This window comes from Chiloscyllium plagiosum, unplaced genomic scaffold (genome assembly GCF_037043375.1).
Source record: "Chiloscyllium plagiosum isolate Xiang-an unplaced genomic scaffold, Cpla_swu_hap1 HiC_scaffold_45, whole genome shotgun sequence".
Lineage (NCBI taxonomy): Eukaryota > Metazoa > Chordata > Chondrichthyes > Orectolobiformes > Hemiscylliidae > Chiloscyllium > Chiloscyllium plagiosum.
The window spans coordinates 69143243-69158384 of record NW_028270183.1 but is presented as its reverse complement, the minus strand read 5'-3'; the positions used below and the strand labels follow the sequence as shown (position 1 = coordinate 69158384).

General features: G+C 45.3%; 1 long non-coding RNA gene across 1 annotated transcript in view; it reads right to left on the bottom strand.

Moving 5' to 3' along the window:
• Window positions 1-5354: 5354 nt before the first annotated feature.
• Window positions 5355-15142, bottom strand: part of LOC148136736 (uncharacterized) — a 480264-nt gene continuing 470476 nt past the window's right edge. Inside the window, exon 3 of the long non-coding RNA XR_015754404.1 lies at window positions 5355-5441. This is a non-coding gene — a long non-coding RNA (uncharacterized LOC148136736). The remainder of the gene's footprint in view (window positions 5442-15142) is intronic.

Genomic DNA, 15142 nt, shown 5'->3' with positions numbered 1-15142 from the left:
ATTATTATGCAATTATTATAATGGTAATAACTTGATAACTAATGCTAAAACCTAAACAGATACATTGGTTCAATACTTTGTCAGCATGTTGCTCTGAAATTGATTGGATATTTATCAAGATCGGTAAACGGAGGGATAAAATATGATAGCTCGCTTGATAGAATTAAAGGAAAAAATGTGACAGTGTTTATTGAACAGGATTGTTTTTGTTTAAAAATGCAGTTGATGCAAGAATAATATATTTTCCTCCATTGGTTTTCTTGTAGAGACATTTTTTTTTAAATTTTGTCATGATTCAATGTTGCGACACTTGTGTCAGAGTCTGCAAAGGGGAGAGTAAGAGAGAAAGAAATTTTTAAAAAGCAGAACTGAAAGGAACTGGCGAGCAGAAGAGCTCCAACTGTAGTGTCTCACCCTACCAACATCTTATTGGGTGAGCTGGAATGGAGACGAGTCAAGCAACAAGCTGACACAGTCATATGCACAGAATTATAGCCGTCACCATCCTGTATGTCCTGTCCCACCAGCAGGACATGGATGTAACTGAAATGCTGGAACATGCAGTGTAATGGACTAAGATCTGCAGAATGTGATCAATGTGATTTATTCGACATTTCTCCAGAATATAAACTCCAGTCCAATTTGAAAAGTTATTAGCGTCATCAGACTTTAACTACAAATGTCAGAAGAAAAAAATCATCAGAAAGTTACAGCACACTTGGCCAATCCTGGGTATGTGTTGGTTGTAATAGAACTCCCCAGACTTTAGGGCTTTTTGTACTCACCATTGAGAGCAACAATTTCAGACTGAACTCTGCTCTCTATGCTTTTATAATCTGTTTTTTAAATGTATTTCTTTGACAGCTGCACACCTTGTTTCCTTGTTTCTTTCCAAGCCCTAACTCCATTGCCCATGGCCTTGAGGGACTACCATTTCTGCTGTTTAATCTCTCCTGCCTATCCCCCGTGTGACAGACTGTCTTTTTGTCCTTGTCTCACCCCCACCTTGTTCACAACCTGGAACATTTTTGATGGTTCCCAGACCACTGTAACTTTCACTGCGACCCCTGGGTCAATGGCACGAGTTTTGAATTCTTTTCCTCCTGAGATAATCAGAAATTTTTCCGGTTGCAGTGTCCCCCAGATTTTATTTTGAAAAGCAGAGCATTTGTGTCAGAGTCAAGTATTTGTGAGCCTTCATCCACAATTCCTAGCATTTGGGTGTAATTTGTGACCCTCCCACAGAACTGTAACGTTACTGGATTGGCTATGCTAACATGGCCGCAGTGTGCAATTGAGGTGGGTTGGGCTAGCCATGTGGGGTTATGGGGGTAGGGTGGGTGAGCAGGTCATTGCAGACTCGATGGGCCGAATAGACTCTGTCTGCACCCACTGGATTCTGTGATTCTAACTAGTTGTGATTGTTGTCACATTTTCCTAATGCCAGGTTCATTCAACTCAGATACATATGATTCTGTGGGTGCTCACTCACTCCTTCCCTTCAGTTTTACATCAATTTCACATTGTATGTGAAGGTGGGAATGGATTTATAAATATAAATACTCCAACCGAAACCCCTCACAGGTCAGGACCTGTTTCTGCTACTTTCATCACACCCAAGGAACAGGAAAATAAAGGTTCAGTCACACATCTTACAGGAACATAGCGGTTATAATCACCAGGAAAGGCTGAACAGCTCAAAACGCTTTTCGCAAGAAAAGAGGAGGCTCAGAGACAACCTGGTACAAGTAGAAAGCTTTGTGTCTGTGTTTTCAGAGATTTGTGGTTTAAATCATTGGGTTGGAAGCATGTTTCATTGCCCCAGATCATCAAAGGCTATCTAAATGTTCATCTTTCTTTCTGTCTGAGTTAACAATCAGATGGACAGGTCAATGTCTGAATGTCTTTCCAAATCCCTGATTGAATCTGCCTCCCCCGCAATCTCGGGTGCCTCACCACTCACTGGGTCATGGAGAAACTCTGCCGTTACAATGAGAGCTTTCTTTGCTGTCACCGCTCCTCGTGCTTCCACCTAATCCCCACTTCCTTTCTTTAAATCCCAGCTTCCTATAGCCCACCCACATGGGCATGTTGAAGAGCATGACAGGAGAAAGGATTGAAACCGAGAGTTCAATAGCCAGAATGGCATAGGAAGGGGGAAATAAACGGTGATTGTGGATCCCAGGGGATACAGACTCCAGCCTGAGTCCTTTGTGGGCATTCCTGCTGTAATACAAGGCAGCATTCCATGATGAGAGTTAAACCCGGGTGGCAGGAGAGGGAGCCACTGAACATGAGCAGGTTTAGTTCAAACACAGGAGGTTTGTTGAGTCAGTAACAGTATGTTCGACTTGGAGATGAAGTAAGCAGTGAGGGGAAATGTTACCACAAGCTGCCGATGGATAACTTTCATTGGAATAGGAGGCCATTCAGCCCCTCAACTTTGCTCTGCCATTCATGATGATCATAGCTGATGTGTGACCTAACGTACAACTTTTAAACCCCTCTAATTTCATCAATAAACTCCTCTGCAACAGACAAGATGAATTTTGGAAAACTAAACATCTGCAAATGCTGGGAAATCAGAAACAAAAACAGAAATTGCTGGAAAAAATCAGTAGGTTTGGCAGCATCTGTGGAGGATGAACCGTTCGTGTCCAGAGATCAGTCAGGTGACCAGCTGCAGCTGACCATTCTGCTGTTTCTGTAACAGTGGAACAGGTTCTGGTGCGAGGGGAATGAGATTGTCAATAACAACTGAGAAAACAGGAGGACGTACTCAATTAGAATTAGGAATTCACTTACCCCACCCAGTGGGACACTCACCGACACAGTCACACTGCGGAGAGGCCGTTCACCTGCCACACGTATGAGAAGGGATTTACTTGCTCTTACAGCCTGCTGAGGCACCAAAGATGACACACAGGATTTAGACCCTTCACCTGCTCCATGTGTGAGAAATGATTCATTCAAATTTCTCACCAGGGGAGACGTCAGTGCATTCCCACCGGGAAGAGGTCATTCACCTGCTCAGTGTGTGGGAAAGGATTCACTCAGTGACCTGCTGAAACACCAGAGAGCTCACTCTGGGGAAAGGCCATTCACTTGTTCCCAGTGTGGGGGAAGAGATACACACAAATGCAGAGACCCCAGTGAGCCCAGACAGGGGAGAGGCCATTCAGATGGTCAGTCTGTGAGAGGAGATTCAGTGATTCGGCCTGCCAACTGAGACCCCAGTGAGCCCACACAGGGGAGAGGCCATTCAGATGCTCAGTGTGTAAGAGGGGATTCAGTGATTCATCCTGCCCACTGAGACCCCAGTGAGCCCACAACGGGGGAAGAGCTCATTCCGATGTTCAGTGTGTGAGAGGGGATTCAGTGATTCATCCCATCCCCTAAGACTCCAGCGTGTTCACACCGGGTAGGAGCTGTTCACCCCTCTGTGTGACAAGGTATTTGCTGCATCTTCAACACGATTGAGAGACCAGTGAGTGCTCACAGGGAAGTGGTCATACACCTACACCGTGTGGACTGCAGGACTCTGATTCTGATGTTACTGTCCATCAGAGTCATGAGTGCACCTTGTTCATGATGACACTGTTGGAGTATTGATGTTGTTGTTGTTAAGCACATTAACTGGGCTGGAGTTGACTGAACTTACATTGACACTTTCTGAACCTCAGGATGTCTCTTTGGGCAGTAGGTCTCCACAAACAGCAATGTGACAATGAGCAGGGATCATCTTTTTTGATTTAAATTGTGATTGTAGCACTGCTACTTTCCAGCATCAGGTACAAGGTTGGAGTCTTGCCTTGGTCAACGGCCTGTGTGGAGCTCCCACATTCTCCCCATGATAGTGTGGGTCACCTCCAGGTGCTCTGGTTTCCCCTCACAGTATCCATGAATGTGCAATCCAGGTCGATCAGCCATTGGAAATGCAGTGTTACAGGGATGGATGCAATGAGTGGGATGTTCCTCAGATGGTCGGTGGGATTTGATGGGCCAATGCTCTCCTTCCACACTGTAGGGATTCTATTCAATGATTGAGGATAAACGCTACACAGTAGGGTGTCCCTGGAGAAGGAGCTTGTGGTGTGTATCAATGCTCCTGCTGCATTTAGGTAGAGGTGGGCACCGCAGGGGATATAGTGCTTTATCTCCACCGCTGCCCCCTCCCCACAACTCTACTTTGATTTAGTCCCTTCTCGCTCTGTCACTTGTAATGGTTTGCTTGGCGCGGAATGGGCTTTGTTTGGAAATATTCAATTGATTACACAAATGGTTTACTGCTGGTGATTATATGTCTAGATTAGAGTGGTGCTGGAAAAGCACAGCAGATCAGAAGCTGGAAAATCAACATTTTGGCAAAAGCCCTTTTCCAGCGCCACTCTAATCTAGGCTCTGGTTTCCAGCATCTGCAGTCCTCACTTTTGCACCGCTGGTGATTATATGTTAACCAAAAGCAAAATGGCGTAATGATGATTTTGATGGTGGGAAAGTTACTGTGATAACATTTCTGGGTCGGAGAAATGGGGAGAAAGTACACTTCACAGCTCACAGAGCGAGAACTGAAAAGCAGTTAAATCAAACCAAAGGTTCAGACAGGGAGGGAATATTTTCCCGGAGTTTGAGTAACTGGAAAGTGATGGTGTCTGGGAATAGACAGGATTTTGTTTTACAGACGTTGAAAGTTTTAAAACTTATATTCAGACAATTTAATTTATTTTCTTTAATTTTATTTGCTGTGCAAAAAATGTTTACAACATTTTAAAACCAAAATTTACAGACCTTGAGTTAAAGATAAATGTTAAATAAAATCCATCAAACCATCCCTCACTGAAAACTGATGTGGAGGTGCAATCTCCTAGAGATTCCCTGCCCTGCCTACTTCTTCCTACCCGGACTCCATGACTATATACATACCTGGGAGATAGCAGCAGGAGGAGACCATTCAGCTCAGTCTCCTGTTCCTGCTGTGTTCCAATCCCCTTTCATGACTTACCTCGAAGAACTATATCTACGTCCTCCTTCAGCTTTACTGACTTTTGTACCAGTGATGTTGCTGTGTTACTGTGTGGGTGCAGGCAGGGGTAATGTGATGGTGCTGCCTACTGGAGGGTGCACTCAGCATCCCTCATCATCCTGCAGTAACATCAACTGCATTTTGGAAACTAGAGATAGAAATAGGATATGGGTATCACTAGCTCAGCCAGCATTTATTCCCCATCTCTAGTTACCCTTGAGAAGATGGTAGTGTGCTGCTGTCTTGTACCATTCACAGTCCGTTTGGCGCAGATAGACCGACAATGCTGTGAGGGAGAGTGTTGCAGGATTTTGGCCACGAGATCCTCTATCTTTGGTTCTTCAAATGCTGGTTAACTTAACCACAATCTGCACATGATTTTGAGATTTCAGTCTGCAAATCTTCACCATCTAGCACCCTGTATAAAGGAATATGTACAGGTTAGAAATTCAGAATAGACAATTCTAGTTTCTCTGGAATATCTTCTTCCCCTTTCTTCCCCCAAAGCTGTAACCCTCCAGTCCACTTACTCTCTACCACCATTCTGACTCTGCTGCCCCTAATGTACACCTTCCCCATTCTCATGGAGTTGCTGAAAAACAGATCCATGCCACCACTTCCCATGCCTGGTTAGACTCTGCACCCTTTCTGGGTTCACTTCCTTTCCCTTCAGTTGCTGCAAGTTAATAATGTAACAGCAGAATGAAACAAAAGGAAACAGACAGGGAGGTGGCAGATCCTGGACAGAAGAGGAACCTTCAGTCTGGGAGAATGGGTCACATCCTTCTTTGTTTCCTATTAGTTGATTCCCACCATTACAATGAATTGGGGATGGAGAGTGGTCCTACATGGGTGTAGTGACACTTTGACGCCCTCCCCCAACAGATCAATACTATGAGTAGATACATTCCTCCTCCAGCCAATCACAGTGTGAAATACTTTCCGCAAAGTATATTTACTCAAAGCACATGCTACAAATCCCGCCCACATTCTGTACATGTACAGTGCCAGGTTTCCCCACACACGTGTGGTCCCTGCCTCAGGGCTTGTGGGAGTTGTAGTCCCCATGAAGCCACTAGAGCCCCGTCTCTGGAAAGTCAATGAAAAGTGTGGACTGGAGGGTGTTGTGTATCGATCCCCATTCAGACACACAGAATATATGGACTGTCACTGGGTATTACTGAGACATCTGCTTCCACAACCCGATTTTCTGATGTAAGGAATATAGGTTCAGCCAACTGGGGCGTGGGGTGGTTAATAGGAGGAGCAGACTTTAAGCAGAGGTGGCTCAATGGTTAGCATTGCTGACTCACAACATCAGGGACCTGGATTTGATTCAGCCTTAGGTGACTGTGTGGAGTTTACACGTTCTCCCCGTGTCTGTGCGGGTTTCCTCTGGGTGCTCCAGTTTCATCCCACAGTCCAAAGATGTGCAGGTTAAGTGGATTGGCTATTCTAAATTCCCACACAGTGTCCATGCCTGTGCAGGTTAAGCCATTAACCACGGGAAATACAGGAAATGGGTGAGTCTGAATGGGATGCTCATTATAGGGTCGGTGTGGACTCCATGGACGATTACCCTGTTTCTGCACTATAGGGATTCTATTCCATTCTCACGAAGAAGAATGTACTTATCTCAAAGTGCTGTGAATCTGGGGAATCCCTTATTCAAAATGCGGTGGATGCCAGGACAATGAGCAAATTTACTGAAGAGATATAGATGTTGAATCTGTTTCCTCTGCTCTAAACAAAAACAAATCTTCGCTTGTCCAACCTCTCCCTATAACTCAGACCCCTGAGCCTTGGGATCATCCTTGTAAATTTCTTCTGCACTTTTTACAGTTTAATAACTGAAACCTACATTACATTCATCACATTTCCAGTGTTTCCCCACGGCATTGGAACTGACGTGACAACGCCAATGGATTACAAACCATGATCGATAATTTACTCCTTTACAACAATCCCGTTTTCATAGTATTTTCCATGCTACAGGTATCCTTGTCCCTTTCTGGTTGCATGATTAATTTAAAACTTGTCCTCATACAAAACACATCTGTAGCTTAATTGTTCCTGGGAAATGTGCCATGTTTTTTTCAGACTTTTAAAAACAAATGAACTCTCTCTCCACAGTCACCACGCTAACATGGACTTGGCTGCGTCTCAGTACTTTTTCCAGACACACTGAGATTTGAAATATTCGCCCACGGACAGAATACACACCTTTCCTTCCACTTGAAAAGGCCAATGATATTCAGATCGGCACGGATCAAGTAACCATCAAAACTGAACAGGAAGTTCAATTTGAATTTCTCATCCACAAATCCGCCCTTTCAGAACCCTACAATAGAGAAAACAGGTCACCACTGTTAACACGGGATGGAAATTCATAAGACAATTATAGTATTAAATTGTAGTTTCTTTGTTTCCCCCAAAGTTTTAAATCTCAGTCTCACAATTTCTCTCTTCTGTGAACTGAAATCCAAACCAATCTCCTCACTTCTTCCCTCCACACCCAGTTCTAACACTCTCTCCTCTCTTTGAATTCAGTTTCCTCGCTCCTGTCTGCAGACTAAGAACCAAAAAAAGGGGCGGCACGTTGGCACAGTAGTTAGCACTGCTGCCTCACAGCACTCGGGTCCCAGATTCGATTCTAGCCTCGGGCTCATTCTCTCCGTGTCTGCGTGGGTTTCCTCCGGGTGCTCCAGTTTCCTCCCACAGTCCAAAGACTGACAGTGCAGGTCAGGTGAATTGGCCATGTTAAATTACCCATAGTGTTAGGTGCTTTAGTCAGAGGGAAATGAGTCTGGGTGGGTTGCTCTTCGGAGGGTCGGTGTAGACTGGTTGGGCCGAAGGGCCTGTTTCCATACTGTAGGAAATGTAATAAAATCAATGAGTGTGACTCGGAGCCTCCGGGATGTTGATGAATCCTCTCCCCACCTCCCAAGCTTTCCTTCCTGATCAGACACACATTGTTTTTTTTTCTCCAATCTGGAACCTCTTATTTATTTCCCCGACTCTGCCCTCTGATGAGAACCATCCTGTACACACTGCCCAAATCATATCTGGTTGAACTAAAATGAAACAGATTAGAATTCTAATTACAGGCCCACTCCTGTCCCTCTCCATAACATTCCTGAATCTTCACAAGAGTTCTAATAAGTTTCTGCAAAATGCTTCCCCATTGATACTTTGACCACTCGTCAGGATACCAGGGGAGGGGCCATTCCCCTAGGTCCTGCTTTCAGAGGGAGGAAGCTGCCAATTACAGATTAACCCCACACACCCACAGCCTCCCTGGCACTGACCCACCCTGCACATACGCCAACAATTGGCCAGCACTGCGTCCCGTTCACTGGTCTCCCCTCCTGCACCACATGCTCCAGATCACACAGGAGCCTGGGTGATTGACAGAAGCTGCTGCCCAATAGGGTGGAACGGGCGGGGCTGGAAGACTGGGATAATGGGATGGTAAACAATGAATGAACGTGGAGGACCCTAGGGGATGGACAGGTCAGTGAGGGACAGGAGCAGTGCAGCAGTAGGAGGGGATCCTGGACAAGCTGAGCAATGGGAGAGTCTGACAGGAGAGAAACTACAGGAAGGTTCTGGTTCGAGGCTCATGCAGGGACAGCTGGGAGACAGTATGGACTGGTAGCTTGGGCATGTTTTCCAATCAGCCTCTTCAAAGATGGTGTTACTCAACTCTGAACCCGATCATCCTGGTCAGAGGAAAGGGCACTACCACCATTTCTTGGTGGGGTAGTGGAAAGAAGGGATGATGTTCTCAATCTCACTCGCATGGAAACGCCATGAGCTCCTCCCACTTACTGTCTACGGTGGGGAGGAGGAGACAGAGCAGGTGGGAGGGGGTTAGACATATAGGGACTGCCTTTCAAATGGAACTCCCCTGTGTTGGCGATATTAACAAGACTCAATAAACAGTCACTAACACAAAGCTGGTGTACGTGAACTTTATCCAGAATATTAACATCTATAACTGGGCGACGCAGAGTTACTGAGTTAAATCCTGAATATTATTAACAGCTTTGTGTGTGAGACATCACATCTCATGAACTTGAGTCAGTTTTTTTGAAGAAGTAACAAAAGGTATTGATGAGGGCAGAGCAGTGGTCATGATCTGCATGGCCTTCAGTTAGGCGTTTGACAAGGTTCCCCATGGGAGACTGGTTAGCAAGGTTAGATCTCAGGGAATACAGGGAGAACTAGTCATTTGGATACAGAACTGGTTCAAAGGTCGAAGACAGAGGGTGATGGTTGAGGGGTGCTTTTCAGGCTGGAGGCCTGTGACCAGTGGAGTGTCACAAGGATTGGTGCTGGATCGAATATGTTTCATCATTTATATCATTGACTTGGATGTGAACATAAGAGGTATTGTTAGTAAGTTTGCAGATGACACCAAAATTGGAGTTGGAGTGGACAGTGAGAAAGATTACCTCAGAGTACAAGGCATCTGGATCACATGAGCAAATGGGCCGAGGAGTTCAGTTTAGAAAAATGTGAGGTGCTGCATTTTGGAAAAGCAAACCTTAGCAGGACGTATACAGTTAATAGTAAATTCGTGGGGAGTGCTGCTAAACAAAGAGAATTTGGAGTGCAGGTTCATAGTTCCTTGAAAGTAAAGTCGCAGGTAGATAGGATAGTGAAGGCGGCAGTTGGTCTGCTTGCCTTTATTGGTCAGAGTGTTTAATAGAGGTGTTGGGAGGTCATATTGTGGCTGTACAGGACATTGATTAGGCAACTTTTGGAATATTCCATGCAATTCTGGTCTCCTTCCGATCAGAAGGATGTTCTCAAACTTGAAAGAGGTCAGAAAAGAATGACAAGGACATTGCCAGGGTTGGATATGCTGTTTTACCTGGAGTGTGGGAGGCTGAGGAGTGACCTTATAGAGATTTATAAAATCAGGCCGGGCATGGATAGGTTAAACAGACAAGGTTTTTTCCTTGTGGTGGGGGAGTACAGACCTAGGGAATAGAGAGACGAGGGTAGGCAGGGATGGGGTGGCAGAGGGTGGGGAGACAGAGAGGCTGGCGGGATAGAGAGGGGTGGCACAGAGACGGGTGGGAACAGAGAAGGGGGAAGAGAGAGATGGGGAACAGACAGTGGGGATAGAGGAAGCGACGGGGACAGGCGTGGGGCTGCAGACAGACACATGAGGGATAGACAGAGAGGGGGAGACAGGGGGGAACAAACAGACAGGGGAGACAGACAGAGGCGGAAGATGGAGAGAATTTTTCCAGTTCAAAATTCCACCCTGTTGCTATTTTCTCTCCATCCCCTTCAATCCCTCTGAAGGGCTCAGAACAAATGCATAGCTCCTGCAAAGTAGAGCTTCAGGGAGATCATTTGGGATAGTGACCATTATTGGTCAGGACACTGATTAATAAATGGACTGGGTTCAATTCCACTGTCTGTGTGGTGTTTGCACATTCTCCCTGTGTGTGTCTTCGTGGGCTTCCTCTGGGTGCTCTGGTTTCCTCCCTCAATCCAAAGACTTGCAGGTAAGGTGGATTCGCTGTGGGAAATGAGAGGTTACATGGGTAGGGTGGGATGCTATTCCGTTGATTGGTATGGTCTCATGGGCCGAATGGCCTGTTTTCACACTGTAGGGATTCTATCACTGAGTATAGGAGTTAGGAGGTCACGTTGTGGCTGTATAGGGCATTGGTGAGGACAATTTTAGAATACTACATTCAATTCTAGTCTACCTGATTTCAGAAAGATGTTACCACAATAGGACTCAACCTCAATGACAAGTTCCTGGGAAGTGTGCACGAACAAACAGACCATGCAGTGTGGGTTGATAGTTCCTGGAAAGTGGGGTTGAAGGGAGACAGGTCAGTGAAGGTGGTGTGCGGTATGCTAGCTATTATTGGGCAGTGCATTGAGGATAGGAGTTGGGAGATCATGTTTCAGTTGTACAGTTTATTGGCTCGGCCACTTTTGGAATTTCCATACTGCTTTCAATTCCAGTCTCCCTGCTATAGGATGGATGCTGGGAAACTTGAAAGAGTTCAGAAAAGATTTCCAAGGGTGTTGCCAGTATTGGAACATTTGAACCATAGGGAGAGACTGAATAGGCTGAGGCTATTTTCTCTGGAGCACTGGACGCTTGAGGTGGCATTATAGAACTTTATAAAATTATGAGGAGCAACGATAGGGTGACTAGTCATGGTTTATTTTTTCCCCAGGGTAGGGGAGTCTAAGAGTAAAGAGCATAGGATTAACATGAGAGGGGAAAGACTTCAAGGAGATATGGAGGCTTTGGAGAGGGTGCAAACAGGTTTACCAGGATGTTGTCTGGATTGGGAGAGGTTGGAAAAACTTGGATTTTTGTCTTTGGCAAGTCAGTAGCTGCAGGGTAACCCGGGGGGCACAGAGTAAATAATGTGAATCTTTTTTCCAAGGTGGAAGTGACAAATTCTAGAGCCACACATTTAAGAAGAGAGGGGGCAGTTTAATGGGAATGAAAACCAAAACAACTGCAGATGCTGTAAACCAGAAAGAGAAACAGAAATTTCTGAAACAGCTCAGCAGGTCCAGCAGCATCTGTGAAGAGAAATTAGAGTGAACGTTTCTGAGGAAGGGTGACCGGTCCCGAAACATTAACTGACTTTTCTTCACAGATGCTGCATGACCTGCTGGGCATTTCCAACAATATCTGTGCAAGTTTAAAGGGAGATATGTCAAGCAAGTTTCTAGAGCAGAAGGTGGTAGTTGACTAGAATGTACTCTCCTGGGAGATGGTAAAAGCAGAAACAATCATAACGTTTTTGAGGCATTTGGACAGACACATAAGCAGACAAGGGTTGGCAGGGATATGGATCATGTACAGGCAGATGGAATTAGTTTGGAATGGCATCATGATCCGCACAGACATGGCCGATTATTCTGGTGCTGCAACTGTTAGGTTTTTCAAAGGGAAGAATGCCTTTTGAAGAAGTAACAAAGGATTGATGAGGGCAGAGCGGTGGACATGATCTACGTGGACTTCAGTAAAGTGTTCCGCAAGGCTCTTCATGGGAGACTGGTTAGCAAGGTTAGATGTCATGAAATACAGAGGAAACCAGCCATTTGGATACAGAACTGACTCAAAGGTAGAAGACAGAGTGGTGGAGAGCTGCTTTGCAGATTTGAGGCCTGTGACCAGTGGAGCGTTACAACGATAGCTGCTTGATCCACTACTTTTCATCATTTATATAAATGACTGGGATGCGAACATAGGAGGTATGGTTAGTACGTTTGCAGATCACGCCAACATTGGAGGTGTAGTGGACAATGAAAAAGATTACCTCAGAGTACAATGGGAACTTGATCAGATGGGCGAATGGGCTGAGGAGTGGCAGATGGATTTTAATTTAGAAAAATGTGAGGTGCGGCAGTTGGGACTTATACACTTAATGATAAGGTCCTCGGGAGCATTGCTGAACAAAGACACCTTGTAGTGCAGATTCATCGTTTCTTGAAAGTGGAGTCGCAGGTAGATAGAATGTTGAACGTGGCGTTTGGTATGATTTCCCTTCTTGGTCAGAGCATTGAGTACAAGTGTTAGAAGAGCATATTGCGGCTGCACGGTACATTGCTTAGGCCACTGTTGGAATAATCCATACAATTCTGGTTTCCTTCCCATCAAAACAATATTGTGAAACTTGAAAGGGGTCAGAAAAGAATTTCAAGGATATTGGCAGCACTGGAGGATTTGAGCTACCGGGAGAAGTTGAATAGGCTGTGTTCCCTGGAGCGTCAGAGGCTGATGGGTGACCTTGTAGAGGTTCATAAAATCATGAGGGGCATGGATAAGGGAAATACACAAGTTCAGATGGTTGGCATAGTCTAATGGGCCGAATGGCCTACTTCCACACAGTAGGGATTTGGTCACTGAGTATAGGAGTTAGCTACAGTTGTGGCTGTACTGGGCATTGGTGAGGCCAGTTTTAGAATACTACATTCAATTCTATTCTCCCTGATTTTGGAAAAATGTTACCACAATAGGACTCAACCTCATAATGACAAGTTCCTGGGAAGTGTGCACGAACAAATACACTGTGCAGTGTGGGTTGATAATTCCTTGAAAGTGGGGTTGAAGGTAGATAGGTCGGTGAAGGTTGTGTTTGACATGCTAGCTGTTATTGGGCAGTGCATTGAGTTTCGGAGTTGGGAGATCATGGTTCAGTTGTACAGAATATTAGCTCGGCCACATTTGGAATCCCCAGACTGCTTTCAATTCTGGTCTCCCTGCTGCAGGAAAGATATTGGGAAACCTGAACAAGTTCAGCAAGAATTTACAAGGCTGTTGCCAGTATTGGAACATTTGAACCAGAGGGAGGGGCTATTTTCCCTGGAGCAGGAGATGCTGTGGGATGGCATAATACAACTTTATAAAGTTGTGAGGAGCAACAACAAGGTGACTAGTCAGTTTCTTTATTCCCAGGATAGTGGAGTCCAAAAGCAGAGGGCATAGGTTTAACGTGAGAGGGGAAAGACTTCAAGGGAACCCTGGGAACAACTTGTTTGGTACATGTATAAATGAGCTGGTTGGCATGGACGAATAGGACAGATGGTCTGTTTCCATTCTGTAAATCTCTATGACTCTGTTTTACAAAACTTGAGGAGTGTTTCAGAAAATATCTGCAAGGCTATTGATGGGACTGTGGAGTTAAAGGAAAGGCTGAATAACCTGGGTTTTTTTCCCTAGAGCGTCAAAGACTGAGGGGTTACCTTACGGAGAAGCACAGACAGGGTGATTAGCCAACGTCTTTGTTTCCACCCAGTGTCGGTGAGTTCAAAACTACAGGGCATTGGGTTTTAGGTGAGAGGGAAAAAGTTTCAAATGGACCTGAGGGCCAACCGGTTCACTCAGAGGTTGGTGAGCGTATGGAATGAGATGCTATAGGAATGATGAACGCAGGTCAAATTAAATTTAAAAGGCGTCTGGAGGGGCACATGAACAGAAAGTATTCAGAGTGATATAGGCCAACTCTCCCAAATGGAGCTGGATCAGTCTAGGATATCTGGTCGACATGGACGAGTTGTACTGAAGCAAAATGGTGGAAATCTGCTATAAAAACAAATAATGCTGGGGATCCTCAGCAGGTTGTGCAGCATCTGAAATGGTGACAGATGCAGGAAACATTGCAGCCTTGAAGAAGTGTTTAGATGATCACACAAGCACTACAATATCGGTTACACACTGAGTGCCAGAATGTGGGACGAGAATAAGTAGGTGCTTGATGACCAGCATGAATACGGTGGGGCTGGAAAGCTGACGTTCTGGGTCAGGACCATTCATCAGGACTGACAAAGTGTCCTGATCCAACACATCAACTTTCCTGCTCCTCTGATACTGCCTGACCTGCTGCACCTCCCCATGACCACATTGAATAGACTCTGACTTCCAGCAATGCCCCATCTTATCCGTACTGGTCATTGTGTTCAGTTCAGGCAGCATCAGTAGTGCTTGGTGTGACCATCTAAACACTTCTTCAAGTGCACTATCTACCAGCGCCTCTACTTTCGAGAAATTATGAATCTGCACTGCAAAGTCTCTTTGTTCAGCAACACTCCCCAGGACCTGGCCATTATGTGTATCAGTCCTGCTAAGCTTTGCTTTTCGAAAATGCAGCACCTTACATTTATCTAAATTAAACTCGATCTGCCACTCCTCAGCCCATTTGCCCATCTGATCAAGATCCCATTATAATCCGAGGTAACATTCTCCATTGTCCCCGACACCTTCAATTTTGGTTTCATCTACCAACTTACTAACTATACCTCCTATGTTCACATCCAAATTATTTATAGAAATGACAAAAAGCAGAGGTCACAGCACAGATCCTTGTGGCACTCCACTGGTCACAGGCCTCCAGTCCAAAAAACAATCTTCCACCACCACCCTCTGTCTTCTAACTTTGAGCCAGCTCTGTATCTAAATGGCTAGTTCTCCCTGTATTCTGAGAGATGTAACCTTGCTAATCAGTCTCCCATGGGGAACCTTGTCGAACGCCTTACTGAAGTCCACACAGATCACATCTACCGCTCTGTCCTCATCAATCCTCTTTGTTACTTCTTCAAAAACAGCTCAATCAAGGACGTGAC